At 44.7% G+C, this 25,825-nt stretch overlaps 1 protein-coding gene across 2 annotated transcripts in view; it reads right to left on the bottom strand.

Moving 5' to 3' along the window:
- STARD13 (StAR related lipid transfer domain containing 13) overlaps nt 1-25,825 on the bottom strand; it is a 336,460-nt gene that overhangs the window by 197,509 nt on the left and 113,126 nt on the right. The window contains exon 1 of one of the 2 annotated variants that reach the window (XM_029602677.1): nt 17,189-17,928. The exons of the other annotated variant lie outside the window; for it this stretch is intronic. The gene's annotated coding sequence lies outside the window, so the exon portion shown is untranslated. Of the gene's footprint in view, nt 1-17,188; nt 17,929-25,825 lie in introns of those variants that run through there. 2 annotated transcript variants of the gene reach the window in all.

Below are 25,825 nucleotides of genomic sequence, written 5' to 3' on the forward strand. Positions count from 1 at the left end.
GCCAGGTATACATAATCAGTGCCGTGGCTGGACTAGCAATACCTTATTAGCAGTTATGGACAAGCTGCCACATACAACAATGTTGTTTGATGAATAACATTCCTGGAACATACACATTACCCATGTGTAGATGTACAAAGTGCTGCAGGTAGTCCATACTCAAAAGATAAGGGTGTCAGTATGAAACTTGGTGAGTGATGTGCTGTGTTACCCTTGGTCAATCTGTGTCTCTGGGGGGACTGTTGCACTAGGAGGTCCCTCCCTTACCACAGCAATCCATAACCTAGAGCAGGCAGTGTGTGTGCATTCATTTTGCACACACTGCTTATGGACAGCAGTGATTGAGTGCTTCCACTCTTGAGAAGGGGTGCCTCTGAGAGTTGACCTTATGAGCTGCAGTATGAATGGCCTCACACCTTATACTCTAAAATTTCCCCTAGTCCACTCACTGTTTATAACTAGCATTGAGAGAGGGGCGGAGGTGTGAAACTTGCTAGTGTGACACATCAAATATGCAGCCTTACAAGTATGTATATTAGTTGACATTTGCCTGTAATGCACACCGTCCACACCCCTGTCCCCCCCACCACCGAGGCTTTTCTACCTAGAACTTGGAGTGGACCTAATAGTCCAGTTATTTGGGGGTGTGCAGGCTACTCTGAGCTTAAGTTGTCATTGAGGCTTGTCACTTTAGGGAGGGAGGAAGTGGATGTTAAGGAGCTCTCCACTGAATGTGAATATGCTGGGATGACAGGAACATGGAGTGGCAAGGACCACCAAATGGCACTGATGTTGGCCTGATTCAGATGAATGGTTTGGATGAGAGTTTAGTGGCAGCATGTAGTGAGATACCCAATGCAGAGGTGTGTGTGTGTGTGTAAGGGGGGGGGGGGGTTGGTTTACTTGGCAGGTGCCAGAGGCCTGGCGCCAGTCCTATTTGAGAGTCTGTTTTTCCAGTCACTTGTCTCCTTAGCCTCCTCTATGTTGATCATATCATGCACAGTAGACATAGAGGCTGCCACCCCAGGCAGCATCTCTGGACACTCTCTTTGCCCTCTGTACAAGCTGACAGGGTAGGGCTACCTTCTTTCTGCCATATGTAGGTCAATAGCTTTCCTGTGCATACACAGAGGTGATGTGGCTATATCTACTGTAGAATCTATGGGACAGGTTTTGATTAGCTCTTTCGGCACTTCACTTGTACACTAACCTTTCCCGTCGACACCGCTGTGTACTTGGTGACTGTTGGAACAGAGTGTAAGCTGCTGTGTGACAACTAGGGAGGAGGAGAAGTGAGGGAGTAGTCTCTTGTCCAGAACGTCCACAGGCGAAGAGCACAGGGCGGCTACTGCTGTTTGGGACCAGGCAGATTTCCACAGACTGACTGCCATCCCTTTAGTGGGTTGCCTTCGGGATCTGCGTATTACCTGTATGTATTATATGTATTATACAGATCCATAAGCTTATATGTATTATACAGATCCATAAGCCATGCCAGTACAGGGGTGCTAGGTAGTCTGTGGAATGCTGCCTGGCCCAAGCAGTAGCAGCCCTCAAGGCCTCTGCTATTGGCCTGTGCACAACAATACTACCTCACTCCTCCTCCCTAGTTGTCAAACAGCAGCTGACACTCTGTTCCAACTATCAGCAAGCAGACATCAAATTTGATTTACTGAAAGGTAAAAATGGTTGGGTACAGATAACCTTTGACTAATGACAAATGAGGAACAGAAGATCAAGTCTTGTGTGATGATGACTAACTTCCCCTCAACACCACACAAGCTCTACATGTATATAGTATTGGGCAGCTAGCTACTGTCCATCTTACATACAGGCCCATGTAAACAGGAGTTAGCTAAGAGTATGCAGTGTGAAGAAGGCAACAAGAGGCAATACTAAAGGTCCCCCGTAATAAACTTCTTCATTACCTCTTGCTGTCTTCCTTAGGAGCATACACTGAGCATTCAGTTGTATGGTCTAGCCAATATGGTCTTGCCTGCTAGATAAGTGGCTACTTGAAATGTGCCAGGGCATTCTAGCATGCAAGGTCATGTGGAGGGCAAACCTGTACCTAGTGAATCCTTTACACAAAACCACACAATAAAAGGAGCCAACCAGGAAGTGTATTTTTCAAACTAGTGACTACTTTATTAGGGAATACATGTAGGCCACTGTTTGAAATCAAATCAACGGCTTAGGTAATCACAATCTGCAAGGAAAAGAAGGCAAATAGCACAACATTATATGCATAGCACATTCTGTGTAGACCTGTACATACATTGTTTGAAATGGCATCATTACATATGCAGGCTTAGCAGTTTATCCTTTTAGCACAATCGTGATTACAACAAAAACCATAGAAAGCAGAACCGGCACCCCCAATAGCAGCCCTGCTATGTGATAGCTAGGAAAAGGCCCCAGACAGTCCATATTGAAAGAGTGCATTCAAGGGGACAGCCTAAGGGGCAAGGCAGCAGGACCAAGACCAGGACCAAAGAGCGCAGCATGAAGGCAGGAGGCCCAGGAGAAATCACAGCAGCATGGAGGCAGCAGCAGCATGAGCTGAGATGAGACACCAGCAGCATGGAGGAAGCAGCAGAATGAGATGAGATGAGATGAGATGAGAGATGAGACATCAGCATCAGGAGCAGGAGATGGGACATGATGAGAAGAGGCAGCAATTGGACCATGACTGGAGGCTGCATCAAGGAGGATGGAATACGGGCAGAGCATCGAGGAGGGCTTTAGAGTTAGGCTGCAGGACCACAATGGCTGACAGTAGACCATCCCTTCTGCTTGCTGGCACAGGAACACTGTAGTGAGGATGGGCCCAGCAGGCTTCTTCCATCTAGCCGGCACAGGAACTCTGTTGTGAGGATGGGCCCAGCAGGCTTCTTTCATCTAGCTGGCACAGGAATTCTGTAGAGTGTCCGCCTAGGAATGATGGTACAACTCTTCTTATTCGCCATTCGATGCCACAGCCTTTACTCTGTTATGGCCCCTTGCCATGTCATGGCTTGCCACTTGGGGGGGGGGCATCTCTTTTGGGGGTCTACCCCTCGGGCGTCTGTCAGTCCGGGGACTACTACAGGGTGTGGTCTCCAGTGATGCTGGGGAAGATTTGGATGGCTGCTCGGACATCCTTTGTAGGATCTGCGTCAGCACGTTTGTCATGCTATTCAAAGCTGTGGCCAGCGTTGTCACATTCTGTGTGTTTGTGATTGTCTGATCTCACAGGATCTGGTTCTGTTTATTGACAGCTCTCCTGAGGCACACTAGTTCTGCCGGTATGTGACAGATGTATACCCCATGCCTCTTTCCCAGCTGATCCAGCTGCCCGTGCATGGACTCCTCTGTTGGTGGTGGGGATGTTGTTGGTGCTGGGCCTGCTGCCAGTGCTGTGATAGTGATATGGAGTGCAGGAATTTGCACCTCTGGATATGGCTGATGGGGCTTCTGGGCAGCTCCTGCTGAGGGTGTGGTGCTTCAGGCTGCCGCTGTGGTGTGCTGGCTCGAGGTTGCAATGAGTCTATAGGCTCCCACTCAAGGCTCTGTTCCTCCATGAAGCAAGAGAGGTTGAGGACCACATTGAGTGGGCTTGATGAACCCAGGGATTGCAGCATTTGCAATAGCTCCTGAGCCTGTGTCTGCTGCTGCTGCTCTTCCTCCTCCTCCTCACTCATCTGGGTCTGGGCATCCATCAGGAAGAACCAGTGCAAAAGGGGTGCTGCGCTGCTGGTCCCTGGAGCTTCCTGGCTGGTCCCTGGAGCATCCTGGCTGGGACCGGCTGCTTTGTGGGCGAGAGCTGTGGAAACAAAACATAAGACATAAGTACCAATGGCAGCAAGTACCCTTTGGCATCAGAAGTGCACTTTGCTTCTTAGCATAGTGAGCATCTTATGCCAAATGCGTACACCCGTTGCTGCCTGCCCATTTACAGGTTAGGTGAACTTACTGGCTGCGGCTCACGTGGTGTCCAACCGCTCAGCCATTCCCTCAAAGACATTCAATCCCAGCCTTTGCATGAGGCGCTCCTCCATGGGGATCAAGACAATGGGACAAGGGGCTCCTCCTCCCGTCTCCTGAAACATTTATTTCTGGCCACCACCTTGGCTTTCAGCTGTGCCTTGATGTCCCAAGTGCCTGTGTGCCACCTGCTCCCTGGTTCGTTGGACTTCACTCTGTCTGGAGATGTCCTAGGCTATGTTTTGCCAGATCTGGCCTCTGGCTGCCTTTGAGGTGTTGGCTGCCCAGTTACCAAACAGCATGGCATAAATGTTCCAGGACCCCTCCAATGACCATTTCATTATCCTGGATGCTGAACTTGATAGCCCTGAGATGAGGGTGTCCTGCTGCCTGGCTGCCAGAATGGGGTGCCACTTCTGCTTCTGCAGAAGTGTCCTCCCTTTCCTCACTCTCCCTCCCACTCCCCTCTTCCTCCCCTCTCCTATCAACTCCCTTCCCCTCTGCTCTCTCTATCTCTAGGCTAACGACCTCCTCCCTCCATCCTCGCCTGCCTATCCCATTCCCCATCCCATCCTTTCCCTCCTGCCTATCTCTACTCCTGTCCCTACTCCTACTCCTCCTTCCCCTAGAACTCCTGCCCTCATCCTCCCGCATCATCTCCTTCCTGCTCCCCTCCTCTTGCCTCTCTTCTCATCTCTTCCCATGCCTCTCACACTCCATCCTCCTTATCAAAAACACTACTCCTCCACCAGTGCTCCTCCACAACAAAAGACAGACAGATTGGACTAACAAACAAAAACTTTCACTCCAACAAAGAAGATAAAAGACCAAGGCAAAGGGAAACAGATGGAAACAAAAAAACAAGACAATTCACTCAGTAATCATTCTAAAGAACCACTAACTAGCCACCAACAACACCTACCTATCTCCTCTCTCTAAACTCCTGACACACCGTCAAAGATGGTAAAATTTCACGGTACGCACTGACGCAATGTGTGATGTGCTGACAATACACCATACGTTGACACAATGCCATGTGCGTTATTTACCTATGCAATTTGGCAAGCTGAAAATTTGCCTAACCACGCCCTTTTTTTTTTTTTTTTTTTAAATCACACTTGCTATTTTCGCTTTATTTATACCAATTTGATGAATCTAGGTCTTAGCGATCTACACATTAATACGTTAAAATAAAAATAATAAAAACAATAAAATAATAAAAAAACACAAAATAAACATAGTGGGATCTTTTTGGGACAAAAGGCGCTGTTTTTATAATATTATAGATAGAGAGGTTACTGACCGGATTGCAAAATTAGCTGGATAAATTTATCCGGCTTACTATGAGGGATATTCAGCAGTGCAGCCGCAATTTTGATTATACACAGCTATCTTAAATATTACTGGATAAGTTTATCTGCTTGGATTTTCAGAAGGCATTTGACAAAGTTTCTCATGAGAGGCTTCTAGGAAAAGTAAAAAGTCGTGGAATAGGTGGCGATGTCCTTTCGTGGATTACAAACTGGTTAAAAGACAGGAAACAGAGAGTTGGATTAAATGGACAATTTTCTCAGTGGAATGGAGTGGACAGTGGAGTGCCTCAGGGATCTGTATTAGGACCCTTACTTTTCAATCTACTAGATAAATGAAGCTTGACCGACGTGCCGCAAATGCGCAGTAGAGAGCAACTCTACCGCGCATGCGCGGGCAGCACGTCGGTCAGAGCTTGCCTGTAACAAAAATGGCACGGCGAGGAGCAGTAGCGGTGGCGCGCGCGAGGGAGGGAGGGACCTCTTTCGCGGGGAGGAGCAGTAGCGGTGGCGGCGCGCGCGCGGGAGGGAGGGACCTCCCCCGGAGATCTTCCGTCTGCGCCATCCGAAGGGGTTGTAAATGAGCTGAGAGGGGGAGGGAGAATGAGGGGTAAGGAAATGGACCGAAAAAAAAAAAAAGGTAATGTAGCCCGTTGTTACGGGCTTAACGGCTAGTATATTTATAAATGATCTGGAAAGAAATACGAGTGAGTAATCAAATTTGCAGATGATACAAAATTGTTCAGAGTAGTTAAATCACAAGCAGATTGTGATAAATTGCAGGAAGACCTTGTGAGACTGGAAAATTGGGCATCGAAATGGCAGATGAAATTTAATGTGAATAAGTGCAAGGTGATGCATATAGGGAAAAATAACCCATACCATAGTTACACAATGTTAGGTTCCATATTAGGTGCTTCCACCCAAGAAAGAAATCTAAGCGTCATAGTGGATAACACATTGAAATGATGGTCAAGGCAGATAGCAATACTAAATGTCGGTGTCAAAGCAAAGGTCAAGGCAGGTGGCGATACTCGTTGTTGGTGTCCAGGCAAAGGTCGAAGCAGGAGTTAGTCCGAGAAACAGGAGGAGACAGGAACTCAGGAAGCCAGGCTAGGAGACTTGTTGCCAAGGCACTGGCAGAGTGCAGGGACAATATAAGGATAGTGCCTGCACTATGTCATCTGAGAGGGCTGTGAGGTTAACTGCCACTGGCCCTTTATTCAAAAGAGAACAGTGCGAGCGTGAGCCAAGGGAGCCAGCTAAATGCTGGCAGCACCAAAGAACCAGCAGACTAGACAGAAACAGCCCGGAGCATCCCACCACGCCCCCAACCAGAGGAGAGGCAGGCTGGCTGCGGGACGAAAGCGATTGGTTCTGGCGACAGTGGCGGGGAAAAGAGGCAGACTCTCTATGGGACAACATCTGCAGGCAGATGAAATTTAATATGGATAAGTGCAAGGTGATGCATATAGGGAAAAATAACCCATGCTATAGTTACACAATGTTAGGTTCCATATTAGGTGCTACCACCCCAGAAAGAGATCTAGGCATCAGAGTGGATAACACATTGAAATCGTTGGTTCAGTGTGCTGCAGCAGTCAAAAAAACAAACAGAATGTTGGGAATTATTAGAGAGGGAATGGTGAATAAAATGGAAAATGTCATAATGCCTCTGTATCGCTCCATGGTGAGACCGCACCTTGAATACTGTATACAATTCTGGTCGCCGCATCTCAAAAAAGATATAATTGCGATGGAGAAAGTACAGAGAAGGGCGGCTAAAATGTTAAGGAGAATGGAACAGCTCCCCTATGAGGAAAGAATAAAGAGGTTAGGACTTTTCAGCTTGGAGAAGAGACGGCTGAGGGGGGATATGATAGAGGTGTTTAAAATCATGAGAGGTCTAGAATGGGTAGATGTGAATCGGTTATTTACTCTTTCAGATAATAGACTAGGGGGCACCCCTTGAAGTTAGCGTATGGCACATTTAAAACTAATTGGAGAAAGTTCTTTTTCACTCAATGCACAATTAAACTCTGGAATTTGTTGCCAGAAGATGTGGTTAGTGCAGTTAGTATAGCTGTGTTTAAAAAAGGATTGGATAAGTTCTTGGAGGAGAAGTCCATTACCTGCTATTAATTAAGTTGACTTAGAAAATAGCCACTGCTATTACTAGCAACAGTAACATGGGATAGACTTAGTATTTGGGTACTTGCCAGGTTCTTATGGCCTGGATTGGTCACAGTTGGAAACAGGATGCTGGGCTTGATGGACCCTTGGTCTGACCCAGTATGGCATGTTCTTATGTTCTTGACAGCTCTACGGCATGACCAGAGTTAGCCGGATATGTCATCTAGCTAATTCTGAATATCAAAGTTAGCTGGCTAACTTATCTGCCTAACTTAGCTTCTCCCAGAAAGACCTCCACAACACCGCTAAGTTATCTGGGTAAATTTTAGTCAGATAATGAGCTATCTAAGTTTAGCCAGATAAGTGCCCAAAATATTCAAAAGACAGCATTTATCCAGATAACTTGTGAGTTATTTAGCTAAATGTTCTGAATATGGATCTTAGAAAACTTGAGAGTATGTGTGTGGGTAAACATTTGTACATTTCTGCTCATTTACACTGCTTTTAATGTCTTTAACACAAAGAAAAGTCAAACATCTAATACAAGTGGCCTTTAAAGAGGAAATTCATGCAAAGTCATTATTTTTTTCTTCACAAAACATGGTATTAAAATATCTATTCCTAGTTTTTCTGTTAAACATTAAACATATGTGCACTATGTACCACAAATGAACTCTCTCACCCTCTTCACATTTCTTACTCATACTTCATCATTCGTAAATGATGTTGTAATCCTACCCCTTTGACATCAAAATGAGTTTCTATGGTGATGAGCAGGATTTGACAAACAAGAATTATGACAATCCAGAACGGATAGACATGAGAAACTATGAAACGGAAGAAAATATGTTTAAAACAATCTGCGAAAATATACTAAAAACGATATGCAATTTAAGAGCAAAGAGTTGTATTTAAAACAGTAGATTACCCAAATATTTACAATATACTGGTAAATTGATAAGTAAAGGATGTTTTTAAGTAATAGTGACAAGTGTAAGAGGATTCTTTCATGAGTTTATGAATCAAGAAAATGTTATCCACCTGTGCTTTAATCACAACTCAGTCTCTGTGATTTCATCAAATTACATTATCATCTCTTTATGTCTTTTTAACATTGTAAATGTATTTATAATAATACAAGGGGCCTGAATCTACAGTAACATGGTTTGAAGACTTGGCAACAGTGTTACCACTTGCAAGTTTCAAACTTGTACTAGTTCAACTATTTTGTTTCTGTGCATGACCCTGGATATAGCAAATGCTATGAATTTTTCTGCATATTTACTGATCAAATTTTTTTTCAGTAATATTGCTCCCTCAGGTCTTCCCAAACTTTCGTGCAGTCCAGGTGCCTTGTACTAGCCTCCAGGTCAATTTACTGGCCATAGGTGGTAGTATGTACAAATCCAATGTGCTGGTAAAAATATATACTGTAGGGGGTAATTTTCAAACATTTCACATTGACACAAAGTCCACAGATAATTTTAGTTCACATACTTTGCACAAATTGTTAGTGCAGAGGTATGCCCGTACTTTGAAACTTGTCATGGGTGCTCTTTGTGTAGGCAGACGTCTGCTAGAAATATACATATATAGAGATGAAAATGCAATCTATGAGCCTACTTTTTCTCCCCTGACCTAAAGGTTCCACTGGGAAGGCTTCATCTCAATGCAGCTAGAAGTCCGCGCATTTTGGGACAACATGCAAACTTCCAGCCACTTGGGGCAAGGCAATTTTTAAACAGCTGATTCACATAGGGAAAGTGCCCTAGTAGAACCAAATTAACTTTACCAATCTAAACAATCTCTCATAAAAATGCAAAACAAAGACTGTATATGTCACAGTAAAAATAAAATGGCATCAGCAATGGGAACTGTTTCATTAATAAATTTATCAGTTTTTTTCTATCATTCAAATAGATATTTTGGGGGTAATTTTCAAAGCCATTCCCTTGTATGAAACTTGGTTCCACTTTTAAGATATTATTTCTTCTAACTATATAGCATAAGCTCTCCAAGTGGGTAGAACAGTGCTGTACTGCGCACTTTGAGAACTCTTTTATCCTTTGTACAATTGGAACAATTGCTCTGTTGAGCTAACCCTCCACTAATAAAAGTCACTGCCATGGAATGCAAAGTTCAGGGTGGATTATTTCATGGTCACTGGCATTAAGATGCCCAGTTTTCAAAAGGGTTTCTCCTACTCTGTGTCTATGGAAAAGTCCTTTGGAAAACAGGACACATCGTCAGCTCAGCTTTGTGATTCATGCTTACTGTGCACTTACAGAATAATTTATAAATGATTTCAGCCTGGACAACGTGCTGATACAACTTCAAAGTCATTTTACAGTCTCACATGAACTGGAACTGAAAATCAATTCTGTTGAAGCGATGGATCACTAGAGGTTTCTTTTAGATCATACATGAAATCAAAAGCATCTGTCAGTCACTAGTCAGAAAGAATACATCAGGATGAAACCCAGTATTTGTATTTTTCGCCAAATGTCATCTTTTGCTCTGACTTTTTCATTTTGTTTGGATGTGAGGATGAGAGGTGTTAATTCCCAAAGGCTGGTGAAGAGATGTATTAAGTTAGTCCAGTAAAAAGGTATCTTGTCTGTGGACCTTTATTTCCATGAAAATCAGTAAAAAATTATACAGTCGCTAGCAGGAAAGCCCATCAAAATCAATACAGAAGAATGGCATGGAATTGGATAGATTACAAAGAAACAGTGTGACAAAGGTCACTTCCCAAATTTTACTTTGTTTTTACATATGTTTTTTCCTCCCACAGGAAATAATCAGAGGTACATGGTCAAAAAGAAGGTTGGATGGACTTATTCCTGCTCGGAGCTGGGGTAAAATATATTTGAGGCAGAGACATTAGAGAGGCAAATAAAAGCGGTGAGATCCATATTCAGATGCTTTATATGGCTAAATTTGGGACTTAAGGCTAGATTCATTAAGGTTTTTCTCCCATTTTGGGGTAGATTTTTAAACATATACGCACGCGTGCTATTCCGCGCACGTGTGTGCCGGCGCGCTCATATTATAAAATCCAGGCCGGCACGCGCAAGGGGAGGTGGAATAATGCAAAGTTTGCACAACGACGCATCACGGCCTTCCCCAGTTCCCTCCCAGTCTGCTCTAATTAAGGAGCGGGCTGGGAGGGAACTTCCCTACCCCCCTGCCCATACTCCCTCCATCTTCCCCTGTTCTCTCCGACTCCTGAAAACCGCCTACCTTTTTTAAAATGTATTTCAGAACTTATTCCAGCTCATGAGCTGGTGTATTTGTGCGTGCCGGCAGGCTGCCAACATGCGATCCCCCGGCACAGCGGCAAATGGCCATTGTACTAGCGCCTCAAGCCCCATCCTTCCCCACCCCTCAGATTGCCCCTTTTCTTTGGCCCAGCTCTTAAGCGTGTAACAAGGGTTACGCGCACAGCACGCACAAGGCCCAGCCACACACATAACACCCCCCCCCACCCCCGTATTTTACGTGCATGGGTGATTTAAAATTCGCCTGTGTTTATGGGAAAAACCCTTAGGGGTAGATTTTAAATACTTGCGCGATCACGTACTTTTGTTCGTGCACCAGGCGCGAACAAAAGTACGCTGAATTTTATAAGATACGCACGTAGCCGCGCGTATCTTATAAAATCCGGGGTCGGCGCGCGCAAGGGGGTGCACATTTGTGCAACCTGCGCGTGCCAAGCCCAGCGCGCGCTGCCTGTTCCCTCAGAGGCCGCTCTGATTTCGGAGCGGCCTCGGAGGGAACTTTCCTTCGCCCTCCCCCCACCTTCCCCTACCTAACCCACCCCCCCGGCCCTATCTAAACCCCCCCCCCACCTTTGTCGGCAAAGTTACGCCTGCTGAAAGCAGAAAGCAGGTGTAACTTTGCGCGCGTTGGCCGGCAGCCCCGCTCCATCCTCCAGTCCCGGGGCTGGTCCGGAGGCCTCGACCATGCCCCCGAGCCCTCCCCCGAAACGCCGTGGCACGCCCTCGAAATGCCGCATCGTTTCGGGAACGCCCCCTGACACGCCCCCTCCCGCCCCTTTCTGAAAGCCCCAGGACTTACGCGCGTCCCAGGGCTTTACGCACGCCGGCGGCCTATGCAAAATAGGCCGCCGGCGCACAGGGCTTTTAAAATCCGCCCCTTAGTGAATCAGGTACTTAATCAGATAAACTGTGGGTTTTAAATCTGCCACCGTAGGGAACAGTTTCGACTTATCTGGGTAAGCTTTCAGCTGGATAAAACTTACCCAGTTAATTGGAGATATTTTGGGGCAGGACAAACTGAGGGGGTCATTTATCAAAGGCGTATCGCATGCGAAAAGTGCCTTTTTGCATACGATAAAATGCAAATTAGGGGGATGGGAAGAATCGGGGCGGGGAGGGGCGGAGTCGGCAGTGTCTTTGCTGCCAGGGATAATGTTACTAACATTATCGTCGGCAGTAGCACGCCGAATAGCACGCTGGCGCTATTCGGTGCGAAAGCTGGCAGCTGGCGCACCGCCATAGTGCGAAGGCTGCGGGCTTTCGCAGGGCCGCCTTCCCTTGTCCCCCCGCCCCCTGTTTTCGCAGGATTCATCATTCTGCGAGGAATGATGAATCCAGGCCTTAGCTGGATAATTTACACAGATAACGCCAACATTCAGAGTTATCCAGCTAAGTCTGGTCGTGTCACGAGGTGGTCCTGAAGATATCCAGTTAAACTTATCTGGATAACTTTGATTTATCAGGGTATATTCAGCCGTGCAACTGCGCCACTGAATATCTGGTTTAAGTTATCCAGATAAACTCACTGTGGCTCAAGATTGACCTCTCTGGGGGCAATTTTCTAAAGGATTTATGCATAAATTGCCATTTGAAAATTAATTTGGGATTTATGCACAAAACATGATTTCATACATACTTTCATGCACAGGGAGCTTAACTTTCAAACCTACTCTTGGTACTGGATTTATGCGCTTAAATGGACTAGAGGAGATTTAGCATAGTATATTATAAACTGTGCAGCAGGAGTGCAATGGGGTAGCCCTCCGGCTACTCCTCTGGTCCTTTCGGGTCCATCATGGGATGAGATGTGAACCTGTTGGACCAGCATTGGATTGGCGCTGCCTAATCTGCTAGCACATCTGGCTCTATCAGGTGGCAGCTGATGCAAGACGGCAGTGTGTAGAACCAAGAAAAACGTAGTAATAGTCAGGAAAGGGTCAGGCCAGGCAAAGTCTGTTCGTAGAGAATACCAGGCCAAGGTCAGGGCAGGTGGCAAGCAGAGTTAGGTCAGAACAGTCCAGGTCAAAGCAAAGCAAGAGCATGAAGAAGCAAGTGCTCCGGTACAGGAATTACAGAACCTGGTGCTCAGGCAATTGTTGAAGTGAACTGGGATGCCATGCTTATGTCATCAAGGTACACCACAGGATTTCCTGTCTTCAGGCCCTATAAAGCTCAATACTTCCTGAGCATGCCCCTGGTCAGCTACAGATGCAAGGCAGAGCAAGGATGCCGGGAGGCATGCTGGAAAGATGCAAGGGAGCGCAAGACACCACTCCGGAGCCAGGACAGAGAGGTACTGAGGGCTGGCCGCAGTGCAAGCCACTGGGGTCCGGGACACGTTACAGGGAGCTGCACAGTTTATAAAGTATCACGCAATTCCACAATGAAAGTACATGCATATGTTTCAGAGTGCGCAAAAGTTTGCAATGTAATGAAAACACTTATTTTTTCCATTTTATAAACATATGCATGTAGATTTTAGGTGCCAAAAAATGTAACATGTACACATAATAACCTCCATTTATATATGGAGGCAGGTATTTTAAAAGTATGCGCATATACCATTTTGAAAATACCTGAGCACATACTTGAATTCATCAGTTCACCGATACCTTCACCAGTTCACCTAGATTCTCTAGTACTTCACCCTGAACCCCCACCAGTTCACTCAGGCTCCCTGCCCAAAAATTGCAAACTACAGACAAGTCAGATTTCACTTGCACTAGTCGATTAGCAGGTATAAAACTGTACAAGTTTGATAATATATATGCATAAATCTCTTATAAAATAGCAACTTCTGCACATACTTCTTGACCCCTTCCTGGAATGCCCTTACACCGCCCCTTTTTTGTGCCGATAAAATATATGCATGAAATTGAATATACATGCAATACCTTCATTGTTTATAAAACAGCATAAACTCAAATACTTGCTACATGTGCTATTTTTCCACGCGGAGCTGATTTGAAAATTTACTCAGTAGGCATTCTGGGGAGCAGAGTTGGAATGGAGAAAGGATTTTTGAAAGTATGAGTGAAAATCCACACGTGCAAGGCTACACCTGCTCTCAAGGTGTAACTTTCTGCCTTTTTTCCCCCAGGGGTTGTGCACACCCCTGCAAATTTTCAAAGCAGATTTATGCACAGAAATCCATGTTGAAAATTCAGGCTAAAGTCTGTGGGTAAAAAACACACCCACAGACTTTAACCTAGTCGGGCTGAAAATTGCCCTTCCTGTGTTTAGGTGAGGGAACAGCCCCGTGTGGGTGGGAGCAGAGAAGAGCTCTGACAAGGTAAAGTATAAGTGGGCTCAGACTCCTGCACAGTTGAAGATCTATATTTAGGACCTTACAAACACTTTTTTTTTTTTGAGAACATGAAAACAAATTGAAGCGGAGGAATATTCCCTTTGAAGACAGTAGATATTTAGGAAACCCCGACAGTCAGCACAGGGTGAATTGATCCTTAAGTACTTTTCATGCCCTGCTCCCTTATTACGTGAAGCTCTATCCAAAGCCCTCTGAAAAATATTCAATAAACTGATGCCAGTTCAGAAAAAAAAAACCCAATTAAAAAATATGTTTCTCTTACTTTTCTTTGTTATCAGGTAGTGCATGCAACAATGTTGTAAGCAGGCAGCCTAGCATACCCTTCTGTTTCTGGCCACTTTTATGGAGTGGAGGAGTGGCCTGGTGGTTAAAGCAGTTTAGATTATAAACCCTTTCTGAGGCAGGGATCTACCTAATGTACCTGAATTGTAATTTGCTTTGAGCATGGATTTGAAAATGTAATTAAATTCAAATCCTTAGTAAGCATTGTGCATAGTGTACATGCTTTGGAAATGTGAGAAAAGAGAAGGATTTCTACATGTTTTGTGCCAATCCTGGGGTTATAAAAGAACTTTTTTTTTTAAATTTTACTTGTGGAATAAATTGGCTTTCACCAAGCATGCCACCTTCCTCCGGATCACCAAAGAACAATTGTCTGAACATGAGTAATCTGATGGTTCCTTGATGGACTAATTACATCTTTCCAGCAAAACTCTTTAATTTGAGAGATTATTAAGTATGGTAAAATATTTGGATTTTTTTCAGTTTTTGCAAATTGTGGGTTGCTGCATGGCATATTGTGCTTTGTTATATATCTTTTTTCTTTGTCAGACCTTTTTTAAAGTTGTTAACCAAATTTCTTAATACTTGCAAGGCACAAGCTTACAGGGTCATTTATCAAAATGCGTTACGGCGTTAATGCGTGCAATAATGCCATGAAGCATGCAATAGCTATCCCAATGTGCAGCGTGAATGCAAAATTTTCAAATTTATTCAAAGGGGCGGGATTGGAGAGGGGGTTTGGGCAGGATCAATGAAAATGAGGGGCATTATCGCAGCACACTATTGCCGGAAATAACTACACCTTTTTTTCCTGGTATTAAGGTGTGTGATATGCCCAAAACACCATTTGTAATAAATATTGCGAAATCTGTTTTGGGCATGGGAGAGAGGGAGCGAGAGAGAACCTATCTGAGGTGGCACACATAGTAGTCAACTATTTATATCACTATAGGAGGGCCAGCTAATAACTGGAGGTGATGATTTGGTGGTGATGTTGGGTTTTGGGGCCAGTTTTACATGCATACAAAAAGCACAGTAGCCATCGGTGAAGATTTGACATGATTTGGAGTGAGGAAAGTCACACAAAGATGAGATTTCTACAAAGTTCTCTTGCCCTAGCTTGATGGACTCTCTACCAGGGTACTAACAAGCTAAGATGAGAGAACACTGTAGTAATCAAATCTTTGTGTGACTTTCCTCACTCCAAATCATGTCAAATCTTGACGGAGGTCTACTGTGCTGTTCATACTTCTTAGTCTGCATGTAAAACTGGCCCCAAAACGCTACACCACCACCAAATCCTTACCTCCAGTTACTAGCTGGCCCTCCTATAGTGATATAAATACTTGACTGCTACAAAAGCCTTATAAAGGGTCTCAGTTTCTCTCTCTCTCCACGTTGCAATAAACTACCTGTGCTAAGATAGCACACTAGCCACACCCCTTTTCCTTATCGCGGGCGTTATTCAAATGAAAATTATCGTATTTTGATAAATCTAGACCTTAGCTGCAAAAGTGATTAAAATATTTGCTTCTTTTAGATCATTCAATTTATTTCATCTTAGGTGTCTAAAGACTATTTGGAATAGATTAAACAGAGGCTGAAAGTTCAATATTTTGTCCTGTGTTCACAGTCATGACTTTACATGTTTCTCTTTCTAGCCACAAGTAAATGAAAACAATCAAAATGAGTTTCTGTAAAACATATAAGAGAGTCATCTTCAAGACAAGACTATAAAATAAATGTATCTATTTTCTCAAATATACAACAGTGTGTTTCATCTGTATTGGATTATAACAATAAGAGTTTTTTCTCTTATATTTCAACTTCTGGCTTGCAGAGTAGACACTACAGCTTATCAAAACTATTATGGCAGGAATAAAGATTTTGGGTGCAAGCTAGAATACAAATGCACGAGTCCTATAAAACAGTGTTTCAAGCTCTTAGGCTGAATCTCATTCTGTGTATACATATCTGCACTTCCTGTAATCTTATCTTTCCAAATCAGGTCTCAAGATGCTTTCTCTCTGTCAGATTGCTTTAAATATGAGCTAGTCATTGCTTGTACTCTAAATAATAAAAACTTTAAAAATAACGGGATAACAAACAATACCTCACACTGTGTTCCATACAAGTGACATGCCCTATGACCTCTGGGCTCAGAGGTCATGGATTATTGTATTTAGCTTCCAGTACACCATTTTCTGTTTATTTTTAGATACTTCAATAAATCAGGAGCCCTCAAAATGAATGCCACAAAAACAGAATCTTTTTAAAAAAAGAACTCCAAAAATAACATCACAAATGTTGCCTATTATAAAAATAATGTGATAATTCAAACCAAAACTATTGCAGCCCATCAAAACTGGAACCATTCATTCTTTTTCAGTCCATTAACATAGATTTTGGGTGAGGCATTTAAGAATCCTTGATATTTTTCTTTCTTTTTTTAATATGATCATTGTGGTTTGGATAGCAAAAATTGAGGTAATAAAGCTATATTTTTCCTACTATACATGTCCTCCTTTTTAACCCTGTCCCCACATAATCATGTAATGAAGCAATAATCATATCTTGTAAGAGGGAGTCTGACAAGCATCCTTACCAACCCCAGTGAGAGATTCTGAATTTATGAGACAGAATTAACCTTATAAGATTCATGCAATTGCAGGAGTCATTTGCAATACTTAAAGCAATTCTACTTTAAAGGCAGGTGGGTAAACTCCATGTAATTTTGAGAACAGATTTTTAAAATAGCTTTTCAGTCTTTCTAGTAACATTAGCATACAATCAGAACTTTTTTTTTCTTTTGCTTTGAAGGTAAAACCAGTTCTCAAAACAAAGCAAACTGCTGCGCTATAAATCATTCCTATGGCGCGCACACTTACTTCATTTGCAAGCATTGTTTCCTGGGGCTTGATAGCTTTTGAAAAAAAATTCCCCTTCTTTCTCGATTCTGAAGCCCTGCTTTTCACAGTCTGACAGATGGTTCTTGTGTCACAGATTGCCTCCTTCCCATTATCTTTGTCGGCTAATATTTCCACAATACTTAACTGTTGTCTGCAGAGCCATGCTCTATGGTACTCCGAGTCCCAGCAATGCTCTGTCTGGTTTTAGGCTGACTCAAGCCACACCTACAAGTCTTGAAGAAACAAAAACTCACAGCTGGAATTCTCATAAATCATTCTACCAAACCCTATGTGCTGCATACTACAGAAAAGAAGTCCATGTGTATCTCAGAATTTTTGGACTAAATGTGATTTATTTTCATTCACCAAAGTTGCCAAATGGCTTTCTCTGGAAACATTTTTCTAAATCCTAATTTTTGGTGAATTGATAGTGTTGCATTAGCTCACTTGGATCTTCTAAAAGCTTAGGATTGAAATTCTCTGGTCTCTCTTTATTCATTAATTTTTTTTTTAATTATCTTTTATAGAAATGAAAGTTAATTTGAACGGCCTTGTGGTGCGTGAAACCTTTTTTTTTTTTTTTTTAAATTGTAAGCACAGGAAGGCTAACTTTAAAACATGCGCAAGTGCGCCCTTATACACAGCTATATGGACACGAGGGTGCATACACACACATTTTATATTGTACGCATAAATGCATGATTACTATACAAAATACGCATAAATCTACCCAAAAACCTGTTCGTATATCAAAAAACATGCGGCATGTATTTTAAACACAGCTGATAACTTTCAACTTATCTGGCTAAGTGGCGACAAAAATCCAGCTAAGTAGTGCTGTGGCAACTTATCCGGCTAAGTAGTGTTGTTTACGACTTATTGGCTAAGTAACCCTGGGATTCATCATTCCGCTATAAATATAGCAGAAAAATGAACCGCGGCCAGAAAAAGAGCAGGAGGGCTATAGTGTGCAACCGGCCGCATTGCGGCAGTGCGTTTTTGCCCACTGCTGTTGCGGCCACGTCGCACACTATGTATTCTGACTATGTAGTCTGACATAGCGCGGGTCTCTGGTATGGACAAGAGGTAGACCTGTCCTCGGTGAGGTGTGGAACCTGGCCCCAGACTGATGGCACAGTTGTACTCTCGATGTGGGGGCAGCATGTCCGCAGCTTCTTAGAGAAAATGTCTGCAAACTGGGAATATTGTGGAAATAAGCCGTTCGGGGACCAAAGTGGTGGAAAAGCATGGTAGAGCAGCGGGCTTCTTCAAGCAGGTCTTTTGGCAACCAGAGCCCCACTGGGTCAGCTGTAGCAAAGACCAGTCAAACTGGGGATTATGTAACTGTAGTCAGGGAATGCCGAGCACCACCAGATGGATGGCCTTCCAAATGATATAAAAGGTGAGACATTCCCAGTGGTGCGGATTCGTATGGAATTTCAGTGGAGTGGTGATGTGGGTGATCTTCCCTGGAAGAGGATCTCCATGAATGGAGGATAGAGTCAATGGTACTGGACAAGAACGAGTAGGAATTAACAACTGCTCCACAATATCTTGCATCAGGAAATTCCTACCAGCTCTGGAGTCTACTAAAGCTAAGGTGGAGAAGTCACAACCTCCCACGGAGAGCGTTACTGACAGTGTTAATGGGGGAACAGGTGAGGTCAGACCTAGGATCAATCCCCCAGTGAGTCCTTGGTCTGGGAGTTTACCGGTTGGACAGGGCAGCAAGTGATTAGATGACCGGGTTCTCCACAGTACAGGCAGAGTCCAGTCCATTGGCGTCTCTGATGTTCCTCAGGAGATAAGTGACCACGACCCAACTGCATGGGTTCTTCTGTTTGTTTTTCAGGAGACGAAGATGGACGTGAGGCGGGAGAAGAATGTTGAGGATGGCTGACGACAGCTCCATGCCTCCTCGGACCCTGTAGCTCATGGGCTCTCTCCTGCAGGCATCGGTCAATCCTACCTATTAAGTCAATATGAGCGTCCAGAGAAGCCGGAAGTTCACGGGCCGCCAACTCATCCTTGATTCTGGGGGCTAGCCCATCCAAAAAGATAGACCGGAGGTAGTCCTCTCCCCAATGGAGTCCTGTAGCCACTGTACGAAATTCGACTGTATAATCCGCCAGAGAACGCCCGCCCTGGCTGATATACAGGAGTTCAGATCTGGAAGAAACCAAACGACCTGGTTAATCGAAAACTGTCTGAAAAAGTTCCAGAAATCGGGAAAGATCCTTGAGAATGGGTTCCGAGCATTCCCACAGGGGGGAAGCCCAGGCTAGAGCCTTACCCTCAAGTAAGAACAGAATGAAGGTAGTTTTCGTAACATTGTCAGGGAACAGCGCAGGCTGGAGGCAAAAGTGCATGCTGCACTGGTTAAGGAATCCCCGACATCGCTGCAGATCCCCGGCATAACAAGGAAGAGAAGGAAGCGAAATGACTGAGCGCATGGGTGATGCCAGCATCGGAAGACTCTGCGTGGATGGGGCTTCGCCTGCACCTGCAGGTACCAGAGTCAAGGCGGGTGCTGAGACGCTCCATGGACGCTGCTAGTGACTCCAGGACCCTTTGCTGTTCCAGAATCTTCTGAGCTAGGCCCAGAATAGCCTCCGCCAGATCCATGGCCTTGGCAATCTGTTCTGGATGGTGGACCCTTGGACCGAGGGGCAGTTGATCTAACTGTGGAGAGAAGTCCCACAAGTCCCCACAGTCGGCAGGCGAAGCTGGAGAAGAGTAGAGACCCTGCTGGAGCTTCACCACTACTACTCCACGTTCCCCTTGAGTCCTCGGGTACCTGGACCGCCTAGACTTACGTGGAGTTTCTGTGGTCGATATCCAGACAAGGGTCAAGGCAGACAGTGATACTCATGGACAATGTCAAAGCAAAGGTCGAGGCATGAGTCAGTCTGAGAAACAAGATGAGACAGGAACTCAGGAAACTCAGGAAGCCAGGCCAGGAGACTTGTTGCCAAGGCACTGGCAGAGTGCAGGGACTTTCCTTATATAGTCCCTGCACTATGATGTCATCTGAGAGGGCCGTGAGGTTAACTGCCACTGGTCCTTTAATTCAAAAGACAACAGTGAGAGCATGAGCTAAGGGAGCCGGCTGAATGCCGGAGGACCTGCAGACCAGACGAGACAACTTGGAGCATCCCGCCGTGCCGCCGACCAGAGGAGGGGCAGGCTGGCTGCAGGATGACAACAATGGGTTCTGGCGACGGCAGCGGAGAAAAGAGGCAGACCAGCCACGGGACAACATCTGCGGGCTCCAGCAACAGCGCCAGGCCCCAGGCCAGCCACGGGACAACAGCGGTGGGCTCTGGCAACAGCAGCAGGCCCTGGGCTGCCTGCGGGACAACAGCTGCAACCCCTCATGGTCGTGGCAGGTCCCAGCCGCGACCATGGAGTCTGGTACTCCGTCAGCCAAAGGTAAGCAGGATCGGATGCTGGGCAGAGTGGCCAACCCACGCAACACGCCCGCTGCAATACCGGCATACACATTTTTTTTACCCTGCCCAAACCCCTCCCCTTTCCCTCATTTAAATGGTAATGTTGCGGCATGATAATGGCTCATTGCATTTTGATAACTGACCCTGTAAAATTGCTGGATAAGCAAAAGAAAAGCATTACATAGTCAGATAAGTAAGATAGACAGATAACTAGCATTTGAAGACTTTTAACAGAGAAGTCAAAATTTATCCAGATAAGTGGCAGACATATGCAATGTGCATTTATTTGTGCTCCTAATTTTAATCATTTACTCAAGGAAATTTAAGGTATATTTTCTTTAGCACTTGGCAGTAATGAGTATAAATTTTATGACAAATTTTTTGACAAGCACAAATGAAAGAAATTGCCAGTCTTAACTAATTAGTCTGTCAGTTTGCCCAATCTATCTCTAAATCATGAAGACTCTCCTGGTTCTTCAGCCTGCACTCCCCCCAGTTTACAGAGACCTCTCAACCAGTCAGTATTTGGTTATAAAGAATTATATTCTGACTTATACCAAATGATTAGCAGACGTAAATATGTGCAGGTAACAGCCGTACATGCGTCACATTCACAGGTTATAAAATAGCACCTTATATGCATAAATGCTAGTCCTACCACCCCTCTTCATACCCTTTTTTATGTGAGCAAATGTATTCGCAATATTTGCCCATGTACATGTGAAGTGTATAAAATAGCACTTGCACAAATATGCACTATTTGTGCACACGTGCTCATTTTTCCATGCACAACTTGTTTAAAATTCACCTTTTATTCTATGCCTCAAACATTTTAGATTAATTCACAATAGCTTTTCCAAAGAAATTGGAATGTGCAATTTCAGAAGAAATTTATACATGTTATGTTAAAAGAAAATATGTCCAGAGGCTCCATACAATTGGGAGAAGTCTCTGTAATCTCCTGAGACTTTTTTTGGGCGGAGGTGAAAGGTTTAGACAGCACTTTATTCTGATTCGCATAACACATTCAAAAAAGTGAACCAGCTAACGTATGGAAAAAAGTAATACATGGAAATATCCAAACCACCTTATTCTTTTTCTTAATTCACTTGAAAATATTGTTCCAAACTTTGATAGGCCTTTATACATGGCCAGCTGTTGCTTGTCTATACACTGACTGTTAGCAATTGTCCCCAGTATAATTACTGGTCTATGTTGCGCCCAGTCGCAGACGGCTGCACCCTCTGTTGCTTACCTTTTTTCTGCCTGACTTAGTCCATTTTGGCAAGATGCCTGCCTCTGCTTCTCCACACCGAACCCTCTGGCGTTCCCAATCCGGCAAGGGCGATTGCATTCTCCATCTTTCTTCACGAGTCACCTAGGGCACGCACGCAAGCAACCCTGTCCTTTACGTGCATCATGGCAGGAACCTCGGGGATGACCCCACCGCATGACATCACTAGCTCTGGTATTTAAACTCCATTCTCGATTCACAATATGAGTTAGCAAGGAATCCTCCATGCTGATCTCTCCATGTTACCAGACGCTCCCGCTCTGTGTACTCCTGCTCCAGGACGACTTAGGTACCCGCTCCTCGGGGGCCTTGCCTTGCTCCTATCTACCCTTCGGGGTTGCCTACCTATTACTAGGACGCCTACGGTACCTGCTCCTCAGAGGCCTTATTCGTCCGAGACCTATGCTCCTCGGGGCTCTCTCCTACTACAACTACCAGCATCAGAGTGAGTAATATCGCTCTAGTTCTGTCTTTGCTTGTCTCATCTCTCTTTCCATAGATCCTCGGCCTACCCCACACTGCGGGCCTGGTGAGACTGTGGAACTGCTTTTTCCACTCTGCAATCTACAGACGGAACACTGCCATCTGGTTTCTACTCTCCTAGCTGGAATCATCACCTGATCCTCGGGTTACCATCTACGTTGCAGTACAATAAAGCTATTTTTCTGTGTCAATCTCTGCCTTGAGCTAGCCTATCGCTGCAAGTCCCCACAGGGTAGAGCCCTGTGGGAGGTGTCATCTTTTACAGCGACCAAGGGCCCACGCTTCAACGTCCAAAGTACAACAGATTGCTAACTCCATGGTCCCGGCTCAGCTCACAGCCTTACAGGCCATTCCTGGCCTGGCCCAGCAGATTACAGAGCAACAGAAATCTCTGGAGACACTAGCCGCCGCCTTCAACCAGTTGAATGCCTGACTGAATATGCCGTCGGTTCCAGAGAAAGATTCTTCACCTCAAATGGTTGCAATTCGCACCACTGTACCACTAGCAGCTCCTACATGCTTCTCTGGTGATACCCATGTGCAGGGGTTTTATTAACCAGTGCTGTAGGCACTTCTCGTTGCAAACGAATTACTTTCCCAATGCTGTTTCCAAGATTACGTATATCCTATCGCTACTCGATGGAAGAGCCCTGGCCTGGGCTACACCCCTCTGGGAACGCAGCGACCCTGTTTTGAATGATCTGACTGACTTACTGAACCTGTTCAAATCCGTATTTGATGATCCAGCATGTCAGACCATTGCAGGGTCTACTCTTCTTCACCTTCAACAAGGAAGCAAGCCTTTACCAGAATATGTTACTGAATTCAAGACATTAGCATCTGAACTTCATTGGGACTTGGGATGTTTACGTGCTATATTTTTAGAGGGCCTCAACCCTCATATAAAAGACGAACTAGCGGCTCATGACTTGCCAGACACTCTGGAATCTCTCATTGATTTAGCTGGGAGAGTTGATTGCAGGATACGTGACCGGACTCAAGAAGCCAAGTGTCACAAGAAGCACCCTATGGGAGATAATTGCCCTCGAGCCATGCACACAACTTCAACCCAATCTTTTGTGCCCAGTGAAGAAGAAGAAGAACCTATGCAGTTACGATTCAGTCATCTGACTTCTAAAGAGAGAAGTTTTCGCAGACGCTCAAGTCTCTGTATGTACTGCGGCCAATCCGGCCATGCTGTCCAGACCTGCCCTATCTGTCCGGGAAAAGGCCAGACCTAGGATCTTCTGGAGGACTCCTCCTAGATCTAACTGCACCTTCTCCTTCATTATCTCTCCCCGTCTCTCTCATCTCCAGAGGCCTCAAATTCTCAACACTCGCACTTGTGGACTCAGGTGCGGGAGGAAACTTTATGCTAAAAAGAATTGCAGACCATCTGCGAATTCCTACTACACCAATAGCTACCCCTCTACTGCTGTCTTCTATACATGGAGAACCACTTCCAGGGGAGGTATCGCTTACCACGCAGCCCATATGCCTTCACACTGGGGCCTTACACACTGAGAATATCTCTTTCCTGCTCCTTGAGAAGGCCATTCACCCCGTGGTACTCGGCCTACCATGGCTACAGGAACACACACCTCAGTTCAACTGGACCACCATGGAGCTCTCTGGGTGGGGTCCTGGTTGCCATGATCGTTGTTTAGCCAAAGTTTTACCGCTGCCCTGCATGTCGACAACTCCCTCATTATCTGGCTAACCGCCACAATTTGCGTCTCCAAGCAAGCAGCAGACGTGTTACCTCCGCACAGGATCTTTGATTGTGCGATAAATCTCAAGCCTAATTTGGAGCCTCCCAAGGGAAGGGTATACCCCCCTCTTAATAACAGAGACTGAGGCCAAGTCGGCCTATATCCAAAAAAAACCTGAAAAAGGGTTTACTAGACCTAGGTCCCTGGCTGGCGCGGGGTTCTTTTTTGTTGGAAAGAAAGATGGATCTCTTTGCCCTTGTATCGATTACAGAGGTCTCAATGAAATCACCATCAAGGATCGCTACCCTCTACCGTTGATAACCGAGTTGTTTGACAGACTCCAGGGGGCCAAGATGTTTACTAAACTGGACTTAAAAGGGGCCTACAACTTGGTCCAAATCCATCACAGGGATGAATAGAAGACAGCTTTTAACACCCGTGACGGACACTTCGAATACCTAGTCATGCCTTTTGGATTGTGCAATGCACCAGCGGTGTTTCAGAATATGATGAATGATATTGTACCAGTGCGTGGTGGTATATTTAGATGACATCCTGATTTTCTCTCAGGACCTCCAGACTCACCAAGCTTGTCTCCCATAACTCCCCCTCCCCCCATCATTCCCCCCGACCCACCCCTATAACTACACAATCCATGTCACCCCTAACAGTGAAACACCAATCTGACCTAATCAAGCTAAGAAATAATTAGCATTGAAAATGTTAAATACAAATTCTTATCAATGTTAAACGTTATACTGTCGTTAGTAAAGCACAAGCATTATCAATTAACAAATGTACAAATTACCTGTTATGATAAAAATCTTTTAGCACTTAAAAACGTTAAATAGAAAACGTTGTCAATTGTTCAAATTATCTATTATGATGTTTAAATTATCCATTATGACAAGAGACTATTGCCACTTAAGATGTTAATTAGAAAATGTTATTAATACGAAACGTTATAGTGCTACCAACAATGCACAATATTTATCTGTTACCAATGTTCTAAATTGTATGTTATGGTTTACTGTAATGGTTTATTATATCTGTAAACCGGAGTGAAGGATTGTTCCAAACTTTGGTATATAAAAGCACACAAATAAATAAATAAATGTGATAAAGGTACTACAAAGGCTACGTGACAATCGCCTTTATGCGAAGCTCGAGAAGTCTGCTTTTCACCAGGAGTCAGTGTCATTCTGGTGTACATCGTTTCCAAGAATGGCTTCCAGATGGACCCTTAAAAGCTGAAAAGCATTCAAGAATGGCCTCAACCCACTGGCTTAAAAGCCTTACGCCGTTTCCTCGGCTTCACAAACTATTACTGTACCTTCATCAAAAGCACTACCCCACCCTAATAGCACCAATCACGGCCATGACCAGAAAAGGAGCTGATCCATCTCGATGGTCTACTGAGGCTGTTGCAGCTTTCCAACCTCTCAAAGAAGCCTTCCAAACTAAGCCTCGTCTTCGCCATCCCAATCCGCAGCATCCTTTCATCATCAAGGTCGATGCCTCAGACGTCGGCGTGGGAGCATTACTAAGCCAATATAGTGATGCCAATGTTCTCCATCCCTGTTCTTTCATCTCATGACAATTCTCGCCCGCCAAGAATTATGGAATCGGAGATAAAGAATTGTTAGCTATAAAATTGGCCTTTGAAGAATGGCGT

This window comes from Rhinatrema bivittatum, chromosome 5 (genome assembly GCF_901001135.1).
Source record: "Rhinatrema bivittatum chromosome 5, aRhiBiv1.1, whole genome shotgun sequence".
NCBI lineage: Eukaryota > Metazoa > Chordata > Amphibia > Gymnophiona > Rhinatrematidae > Rhinatrema > Rhinatrema bivittatum.